The sequence below is a fragment of the Siniperca chuatsi genome, linkage group LG4 (assembly GCF_020085105.1).
Source record: "Siniperca chuatsi isolate FFG_IHB_CAS linkage group LG4, ASM2008510v1, whole genome shotgun sequence".
Taxonomy (NCBI): domain Eukaryota; kingdom Metazoa; phylum Chordata; class Actinopteri; order Centrarchiformes; family Sinipercidae; genus Siniperca; species Siniperca chuatsi.
Window position 1 is genome coordinate 16,787,144 of NC_058045.1, and position 10,282 is coordinate 16,797,425.

The 10,282-nt window shown below is 38.9% G+C and overlaps 1 protein-coding gene across 1 annotated transcript in view; it reads right to left on the minus strand.

Moving 5' to 3' along the window:
- The window catches only part of rag2 (recombination activating gene 2), a 61,735-nt gene extending 53,428 nt beyond the window's left edge, over positions 1 to 8,307 (minus strand). Inside the window, exon 1 of the mRNA XM_044194312.1 lies at positions 7,796 to 8,307. The gene's annotated coding sequence lies outside the window, so the exon portion shown is untranslated. The remainder of the gene's footprint in view (positions 1 to 7,795) is intronic.
- Positions 8,308 to 10,282: the final 1,975 nt, after the last annotated feature.

Consider the following 10,282-nt stretch of genomic DNA (forward strand, 5'->3'; position numbering starts at 1 on the left):
TCTCAAAATCTACAAGATGGATTGGCACAAAATTTTCTACAGAAATTCACAATTGCCAGATGGTTTATCATAAAGACTTGAGTCATTAGCACCACCATGAGGTTCACTTTTGTGGTTTTGAGCCAAATGTCTCCAAAACTATTGGATGGATGCTTGATCTGATGATCTTTGATTACCCTGACTTTTCCTCTAGTGCCATCATCAGGTCAAAATTTCAGATTGCCCAATTGTTTTGTTTATGACCAAAGACCTGCTAAGCTAATGACATTCCCATCAGCTGTACTTTGTGTTTAGTGCTAAATGGCAAAACTAATGAGCTAATTACTAAACTAAGATAATGAACATGGTAAACATTAAACCGGTATGTTAACATCGTCATTGTGAGCATGTTAGCATGATGACAGCCTCACAGTGCCGCTACTGTAACTGTAGACTCAGAATTGGGACACTTTACCTCTTGATACGTTTTGATACATACTTAACCTTTAGAAACAGTGTTTATACTGTTGAAAAACTGCAAATTTTAATTCCCAGGGCTGAAGCACACTATGTGCTGATCTTCACTTCCCGACTCTTATAATTCACTCGATTCTTTCAAACGTATTTACTTCAAGGCTTGGACTTTCTCCATCCCTTCATACTCACTCCCATTTATCCTTTTCAGCCTCTGATCAAAACTGCTCCTTTTTTTGGCTCTAATATCACCCTCTAACCCCTCCATGAAAAATGAATACCATTATGCAACTTTGGAATATCATGGGTAATTGCTTTTTGAAAGCTCCCCTCATTTTCTTTCTGTTGTTGATAAACATGTAATGGGCTTATTTTTTAAAAACCATGTGTCCTTCAGCTGTAGCTTTGCATAGCTGACTACAGAGGGCAGAGAGATCCCTGTGGACCCCCTTAAGGTCTCAAGAGTGCCAGCTGCACACTGGCAAAGAGTTATCCGAATCAGGCCTTCCAGGAAACTGAGCTGTGCTGATAGAGCAGACGTATCGTTTGTGGTAGTGTTTGCTCTGTGTGTGTGTGTGTTTGAGTTGGGGTCCATGCATGCATGTACCAAGAGATGGTAGTTAGGTTAGAAGGAGCAGCGAGCGTTGCTGGGTTGCTAATATTATTCCCATCCCAATTTGCTGCTTTTGCATGTTCATTACCACTGCAATTATACTGTTGGTGTGTATAGGAAGCATGGGTAAATGAATTAGGCAGGAGCATGTTTTCGAGTGGGAGTGGATACAGGAAAGTGGAGCAGTCTCTAAATCTTTTAATGAGAGAGAAATTTTGCTGAAGACAGGGCTCTGTTAATGGAATTTGAACTTGATTATAGGATAGCAGACACACATTCAGTAGAGTCCATGTCCTCTGAATCCTGGTCTATTTACAGTATTTATCATCAGGCATTGGCAGCAGTGAATACCATCTGTACAAGCTTGAATTTCATTATCTGACATACCTAATGATACTAATCCTTTAAAGTATGTTACAGTCAATTTGTTTGGCAGAGGACACAATGTAACGAATATTCAGGACAGCTTGCTCCACCTGTTGATAGTAAGTAAAATTATTTGCTGGCAGTTGTACTTACAATTTCAGAATGTTTGATGGGAACTTCTAAAATAAAGAGCAGAGTTGAAAAGCGAAAGAGAGAGGGGGAAAGGAGAGATAAAGAGGGATAGAGAGAGAGAAAGGCTTTTTGACTGAAATGATTCCAACTGGGAGAGGCTCTCATGTGAAATTAAAACAGCCACATGGGTGGGAGGAAAAGCAATTAATGACCTTTTTTGTTTTTGAAGTTAAAAGTTAAAGTGAGGTTAAAATGTAGTGTGTTATCTCAGTTAATCACTGTGTCCATGGACAGACTTTGAACTTTTATTATTGCATAAGCTTTAATGTCATTCACCCTATTGTTTCAACCAAGCAGTCTCATTAGTCAAAGATGCATTTCAATCATGTGCATAATTTCAAATAAAGCCTTGGTTTGCTTCATTGAGCACATACAGTTTGTGCTGATAACAGCTGTTAAAAAACCACTATATGCATTAACTACAGTAAAGTGACCCATCCCAAACATTTAAAGAATAGTTTCAGAGTTTTTTTTCAATTCTATCTAAATACAGTCCTCCCAGGTCATATATAGAGTTTTTGGTCACTTTAGTAATTTCTCTACTATTACTGGCTGTGAAGTGATCCCTTCCTAACATGACTGTAAAAAAAGTCATTTTGAAGCTCCATCAATCTGACTTAGCCAAAACGAGAGGATATCTTACCTATTGTAAGTTACACTCTTTTTAGTATGAAATTCCTCTTTCAGTTTCCACAGACACTCCAAACTCATATGTTTCTGGGAGAGGGACACAACACTAGACAAGGCATGTTGTTGGATGTGGGGTTTGTTGTCTTCCATAAAACAATAGAATTAAAGAAGTGAACAAGTATAAAAATAATGATACTGCAGCTTTTCTAGCGGCTCTGTGAGGCTGTACTTGAGCACAGTGGCGCTTTGAGCTAAATGCTAACGTCAATACTCTAATGTTACGCACACTGAATGATGACAATGTCCATCCAGGTGCCAGATTACATTATTGTACTGCAAATAAAAGATAAAGACAGTCTTGGATAAGTATAGGCTTCCTTTGCTGCTATCCTGACTGTTCAATGTTACAACTGGGCTCACTTCCTTGTAAGAAAAGATTACAGCCAGTCACTAACATACCAAAGCTGCAACTACCATCTACTGGCAAAAACAAATATCACTCTACAGCTTCTTAATGTGAAGCAGGTGAGTTTTCCACTGTTTAAAAGTTACACAAAGCATTTTAAATTATACTAAACTGAAAAATAATGGTAGGGCCAAGGTAATAACAACAACTAATACTCTAATAATTCTGGGCATAATCTTGGCCACTAAAATGTCCAGGGTGCTACACTAAAATGCTCACAATGACAATGCTAACATGCTGATGTTTAGCAGGTATAATGTTTACCATGTTCACCATCTTAGTTTAGTGTGGTAGCATGCTAACTTTTGCAAATCAGCGCTAAACCCAAAGTACACCTGAGGCTGATGGGAATGTCATTAGTTTTGCAGGTATTTGGCCATAAACTAAAGTATTAGACAAATAACCATTTTTAACTGATGAGGATGCTAGAGAAAAAAGTCAGAGGATCACTGTAATGCAACTACATTAATGCAAAGGCTTACACAACAAATGGCCTTGAGATGATGCTAGAACAGAGTGAGTGCTGTTTTAACATGGTTTGAATTATTTAATGAAAAGATATGTGACAGTAGCAGACTGATGAAAATCAACTTTGTAGAGTCAAGTTTTTTGGAAGAAGTCGAATGAGTATAAAGGTTCACATCACATGCAAGAAAAAAATCGTGAATGTGAAAGTGGTTAAAGTAAATGAATATCAGGTATTGACTAACTAGACAGGTAGTTAAATATTGTAGGCAAAAAGGAAGATTTAATAGATTCACAAAGTTACTAATGCACAGTGACACAGGGCCATAAAGCTACTGGGAGTAAAATAAATAAACATCATGGTTCTGGTTTTTGCCTGGAATAAGACAGGTCATTGCAAATGTCCAAGTACAGATAAGTCTGCAGGTTTCTTCTTTTATTAATTTAACTAGATAAAAAACCTTAGATTCAGGAATTCTGTTGAACATGTTTAAACAGCTGCTTCATCCTGTTTAGGATGTCAAATTAATGACATTTTTGCTTTTATGAATTATCTGAAAGCCTGTGGCTGCAGATGGAGAAAGAGACCAAATGATACTCTTGACTATTTAATATTATCGCAATTGTGTGTTTGTACAATTTGTAAGTGTTCATTTATCAAAGGTTATCTTTTCCTGTGACCAGTGTAACACAATAAATTTAGAAGGGGAAGCAAAATCCTATTACAAGAATTAATTGTGAGTTTTCTGGAGGAGGACATCTGAGTGCTTGACACAAAACTCTGTCTGTCTGTGTGTGTGTGTGTGTGAGAGAGAGAGAGTGAGTGAGAGAGAAAGAGATAGGGGTGATGGTGTGAATGCTGACTGTCATTGTATCTTAAGTGTCAATTTCCACGTTTTCTCTCAGTTGGTTCCCTCCCAGCAGATTTATAGTGTCTCTGTCAGGATGAAATGGACTGTCACAAGCTGTTCAGTGATACCGCACAGGTTAATATGGGTCCAGGACAATGTCTCGGGCCATCATACATATGGATGCACACATTCATAAGGATGCACACATTATAGGGGGTTGCATATTTGTCCTTGCTGTCATCTTACACCAGTGCACTGCATGCCACTCAGTTCTCATTTCCACATGAAGAGGTGGGTGAACAAACCAATTTTTTAATGCCTACAAAACATCGTACAGTACATACATATACAATAAAATGTACAGGTGTACTGTATATCACTGAATGTGCTGGGAGTCATTGCGCAAGCATAGTTTTCATTGGTGTATTGATTTATTTCCATAATATCTACATTAATTTTCTTACGCTGTCGATGAACAGGAACATTTGCTTTAGCATGCACTGAAACAGCCTCAGGGATGTTGTGATTAATGTACCCCACTTAGCTCAGGCGCATCTACACTCTCTAGACATATTTTTGAGAGATGCAATCATATCATTCAAATTCATGTCTTCATTTACTAATATATCATAGGAATGTGCTCCATTATAGGTGCTTTGGGACTACAGCCATCCATCTGAGCCAGGGTTAAAAGATTTGATAATAAAAACAGACCTGTGAAAGTTGGCAGTCTAACAAACTGGGTGTGGTGGTGGTGGTGCAGACAATGGGGGTGGAATGAAGCACTATTCCTATGAGTTTGATGGCATGTATCATTGAAGATGACAAAATGTAAAAACTGTTTAGAGGACCTTATTAAATATGTATGAAACTGGGTTTTCAAGGAGGGCATAGACAGGGAAATCCATCATTGCATTGTAAAATGCAGAAATACTATTAAAGCATGAATATTTAGTATCGTTTTTCTTGCTGCTGTGCAGAGTGCTACAGACAAGAGAACACTGAAAACACGATTTTAATATTACATGTGACTTCCAAGCAAAGTTATTTTTCCTTCTATTGGTTTGAATACATTAATTATAAACACCATTCCCTGATCTTAAGTATTTCACTGGAAGCAGTGTCTCATGGTGCCAAATAGCTTCTAGATAAATAGATTGTGATAATATCTTCACTCGTGGTGCCAACACTTGAAGATACTGTGCGAGAACTCGTCAACAAACATGAGCAAATTGACATTGGAACAGAGTGGGAACAATTGTGTTTACAACTACTCAATTAGAGAGATTAGTCAACCTCTCCAAGGTCACCAAAACAAAGGCACGTTCATGTAGTATAATCCCTCTAAGTCAACTATTAATTACTTCATGAATGTCTGAGGACTAAAGGGCATTGTCATGGGCCATGGCTCATGGAAATGTCATTAGAGTTGTAGCAAAAATTTACCAAACCTTTCTCTCAAATCCTTACCAGATCAAGACTCTGAAACCATATCCTCATCCTGTTCACTTGTTTACTTTGCTTCCTAGTTAAGACGATTTTTATTCATTCTAATGATGGTTTCTATGTTAATAAAACTGTAGAAATACACATGTTCTTTACCAATCAAGGCTGTTCTACAGTCACCAACATCAGGCCTTGCAGTCACAGCTTTACAGCAACAAATACACATCACCTGGCACAATGATACTGTGGTGAAGCACAGCTATACTACCTCTCTGTTGTGAGCCTGCCAACACGCTGTGTTGTTGTGAGTGGGGAGCCCACACTGCTGCGCAGCCTGGCTGTCTTTCGGTTATGTGAGCAGGTATGGGGGCGTATTTGCAGAGAAGAGAGAGAAAATGAGAGATAGGAGCCACAGCCAGAGAGCTGTCCCTGAGTGATGCTGCTCTGCTCCCAGCAGCACCCTGTCAACTCCAAATGAGAAATTTCAGACATCCAGTGAGGTAGCTCTTGAAAGTGGAAATGTTTTCCCACCACTGCTGTGTCCTTTTTTGGACAATAACTTTAAAAGTTAGTTGGCTGACCTTCAAAGTGGAGGAAAGATAATGGATTCCGTTCATCTCAAGGCATGTGTTAAGTTGATTGGTAGATGAAACTGTGTGAAAATGCATGCTGTTTCAAGATGAAATAGGCTATGTTGGCAACGTTTGACTTATATGCTTTTACTTTGAACGGTGGCCTTTATCTCGTTTAAGGATTAATATCTAGCACTTGTTAATGTGGGAAGATACATGTGGTCATGGTTCAGGAATGTCTGAATTAATGATATGATCACAGCAAAACACCAAAGCCTCTTTGTCTATGATGGCTTCTTGTCAAAGTAGACCTCAAAGTTTTTGTGTGAGTAAAGTACTGTATATCTGTGTGTGTGTGTGTGTGTGTGTGTGCGTATATGTGTGTGATATCCCTTAATCATAGTGCGTTATCAAAGGGCTCCACAACATACATATTACAAAATATAAAATGAAAATAATAAAATGATTAAATAAACAGAATAGTTGTCATCATCACAGTCATTGGCACTGTCTTGGTCACCAGAGACAATGTCTTTCACCTGAGGCAAGCAGACAAGTTTACAGCCACAAGCTTAAATTAAAAGAAACCAAACAAACAAAAAACTCCCACTCAGTCAAGCAGACAGGCACCATCACAAGTGAACAGGTGCACGCGGAGAAGGAAAACAGAACACCAAAGCTAAATTCCCATCAGCAAGAACATGAACTATTGAAAAATAATTAGTCCAGTCTTGCTCCATGATGTCACTCCTGGTAATACCACAAAACCTAAGTAAAGGTGATTAAAATAAATATAGCAAAGCCTGGATTTGACAGTTTTTGTCTCTTCAAGAGCATTCCAAAGAAAAAAGAAAGTAAGAAATTTGTCTTCTGTCTGAAGCTTTCTTTTTTACTTCTGGGGAAAATAAAAGGGCAGCTTCTTATGTTTGGAGCCCACATGACACCTATATTAATAGTTTACATGTTAGCAAATATTAACATATAGAGTAACATCTGATGTGAACTGGGAGCCACAGTAGGAAGGAAAGGATAGGCATTATGTGGCCAATTTTATTTGTCAGTATTGGCCAATTTGACCAAATTCCAACAAAATTCATATTACTGTCATACATTGTTGTAGAAGACAATTGTTTTGGACAGATGATATTATTTTAAAGCAAAATTTTATCCTTGACCCTTCTCTGTCACCGTATACTGCCAACTGAAGTTTGTTAGTCCTTTACTCCAATATGTTTTAATAATTTAAAAAATATTTTAACATTTTTTTTTTCAGAGACCAAGTGACTTCATAATTAATTTGGGCACCTGCTATTATAGGCTAAGAGTAAAACTAAAGCAGCTTCACAATATTATTCCTAAATTCAGCTACCTGGACAGGTATGATTTATAGGGTGGACCACATTCACCTGCCATGGTACAGCTGTACCATTCCTAGTATCTCTGTCTGTTTGTCTGCATGTGTAGTGATTGTGTGTGTGCTGCGGGGCGCGGCCTCCGGTGAACTTCCAGTCAGAAACTAACACAACTGCTGCTTACCTGCTCTCCATCCACCAATCAAACCTTGCAGTATATCTACCCGGCTCTTCTCACCAGTCTTCCCCAGATCGTCCGTTTACCCAAGCGATATTACGCCTCGGCCTCTGACTTACCTCTCTGAAAGAATTGCTTTCATGTTATCTGAAACCCTGACTAACTCTCTGAGTTAAGGTTCATTCCACTCACCTGCCTCCAAGTTACTCACCGGCTTTCCAGAAAGACCTCACCCCAGATCTTCCGCTGCTCCACCTCAGCCCGCTGTCCTCGCTCCGCCTGCCTGCTCTCACCAGTCTCTTGCCTTGTCTTCACCCAGTCCACCGGCTCACAGCGATTACCTCCACACTCCTGGTTACTCATTGTGTTTTTACAATAAACTGAAACTAACTACTTCAACTCCCTCTGTGCTAGTCGTGCTTTTGAATCAAGCCCCTGTGTACCATAAAATCACCGTGGCTATGTAAGAAACTGGACTCACTGACTCTCCTCACTCACTGCCTACTGTAGATGCTTTTGGCCTCTGTGATTCAAAGCAAGTTATCATAGAACCACATACCCAACTTGGTAAAAAAATAAAAATTAAGTAAAATGATCTTCTTAGTCCTCTATCTCCTACTTTATCTTGGCTGCATTTCCCTATCTGTAAATTAGTCTGATTGGTTAGTCAGACTACCACCAGCACCTAGCTTATTTTTGAAGTCTTTGGTGTGAACGTATAATGTCTGCTGAGCAGACCATTCTCACCGAAGGGGTTAGCTGTTCCAACAATCTGTGACCATTAAAACAAAGCAGTTTCTGAACTACTGAGTTGGCTGTTTCAAGTCAGATGGTCTTTCATGCCACTGGCTTACTGTTGAGACAGGTGTTCTGTATGGAAATGATTTAGCCAGGTGCTGTATTGTGGGTGCTTTGAACTTCAGCATGTAGGCAGTGTAGTGTCCAGAAGGTCAGATCAGTCCTGAGAGCAGGTATATACTCTATCTAACAGAGCTTTGCAGTCTGAGTCTGCAGCTGTCAGCCATCACCCACTATACTAATACTCCACCATTCACTATGTAGGCTCTCAGCTATGTGTAACTGCACACAGATTGTGTGTATTGAAAATAATTTCTGATTAAGTTACCCACTTTTACCCTCATCCTTTTTTGTGCAAACTAATAACTAATATTTAAAAGGGTAAATGTGACACAATGATGACACAAGAGAGTGACTGATTACTCCAATGAGGAGTATACTGTAATTTTCCCAAAGTATGTGGGTAATCGATCTCAGGCTTATTTTGTCGTGTGGGCTGTGTAGTAGTATGTGGACCCAAATGCAGAGTACCAGGAAGCGGTATGAGGTGAAGTAGCCGGATGGCTACAGTGTTTATTGGGGTGATATGGTTTACAGGCAGACCGGTAGGCAGACAGGTAACGAACAGGCAAAAGGCAAATAGGTTACCGGCTGGCAGTGGTGGAAGCAGAGAAGTAAATCCAAGGTGGCAAAAGAGTTCAATTGGGAGGAGGCAAATTACAAAATCCAGCCATGGTCCAAGGGAGACAAAGAATCCAGAACAGAACTCACAGTAAAAATGCCAGGGAACTGGGCACAACAAAAAGTGCACCAAATGGCAACACACACAAAGGTCAGGAACACTCACAAAACAGGAACAAAAGCCAAGGCAGCAAACACATCAAGCAATAATAACACCAGACATTATCAACAATGACCCAACACTGAACAAAGACAGAGACCCGGGTTAAATACCCTTGGGGAGGTGAGACAACGAGACACAGGTGTAAACAATTAAGGAAGGGCCAACAATCAAAACTGGAGGGAAAACAAAGCCAGGAAGTAAAACCACAAGGCACACAAGGGAAGGAGAATACTACAAAATAAAACAGGAAATGAAAAACCTTAAACTACCACATATTTATCATAATTAATTAATACATTTTATGGTTTTTGTCAACCCTTATGAATTATTACTCAGATATGTATTTTTTAACCTCGTTAGAGATTTTAACATCATTATAAAGATCATGAATTTACTATTCTTTTTATGAACTTGTTCCAAACTGAGTGTATTATCTTTTAACTTGTCCGACACACATTTTAAACTAAGAAATGAGATTTTCCCTTAATTATCCTTCAGTATGTTCACTCATTGTTTGGCAAAGATATCACATTGCAATCACTTCTAAAACTGCATTTGCTGGGCTTGTTATGCAGACACTGAAAATTAACATCCTGTCTTCCAATTAGAGTGAGAAATTTGATAAAAGGACTTCTTCTGGCAATGAGTTAATTAGTTGATCTTACTCGGGAGACACTGTACCCCAGGGTGAAATTACCATGTGCCATCAATTTACATTATGATTGAGATTAAATACATATTTTATAGAATCACAATACAGTGGATGTGCTTTCAAAAACCAATATTCTAACATACATTACTAACAGTATTCATTTTTCAGGAGGAATGAGCAAACATAGACCTGCTTCTGTGTGTTTACTGTCGCTTTGTGTAATGCCTGCATTCATCTGGTATAGTGTGTGCAAACAATGAAAAGACTGGGAAGGATTTCATATGCTATTGAAAAGGTACCTGAGAGGCATTCTTTTGTAGGACTTTAGTAACTCTAGCTGGGCTTTTCTCCACCTCTGTGTGCTCTAAAATTAAATCAATAGCATTTAAACCCTGACTGCTGGG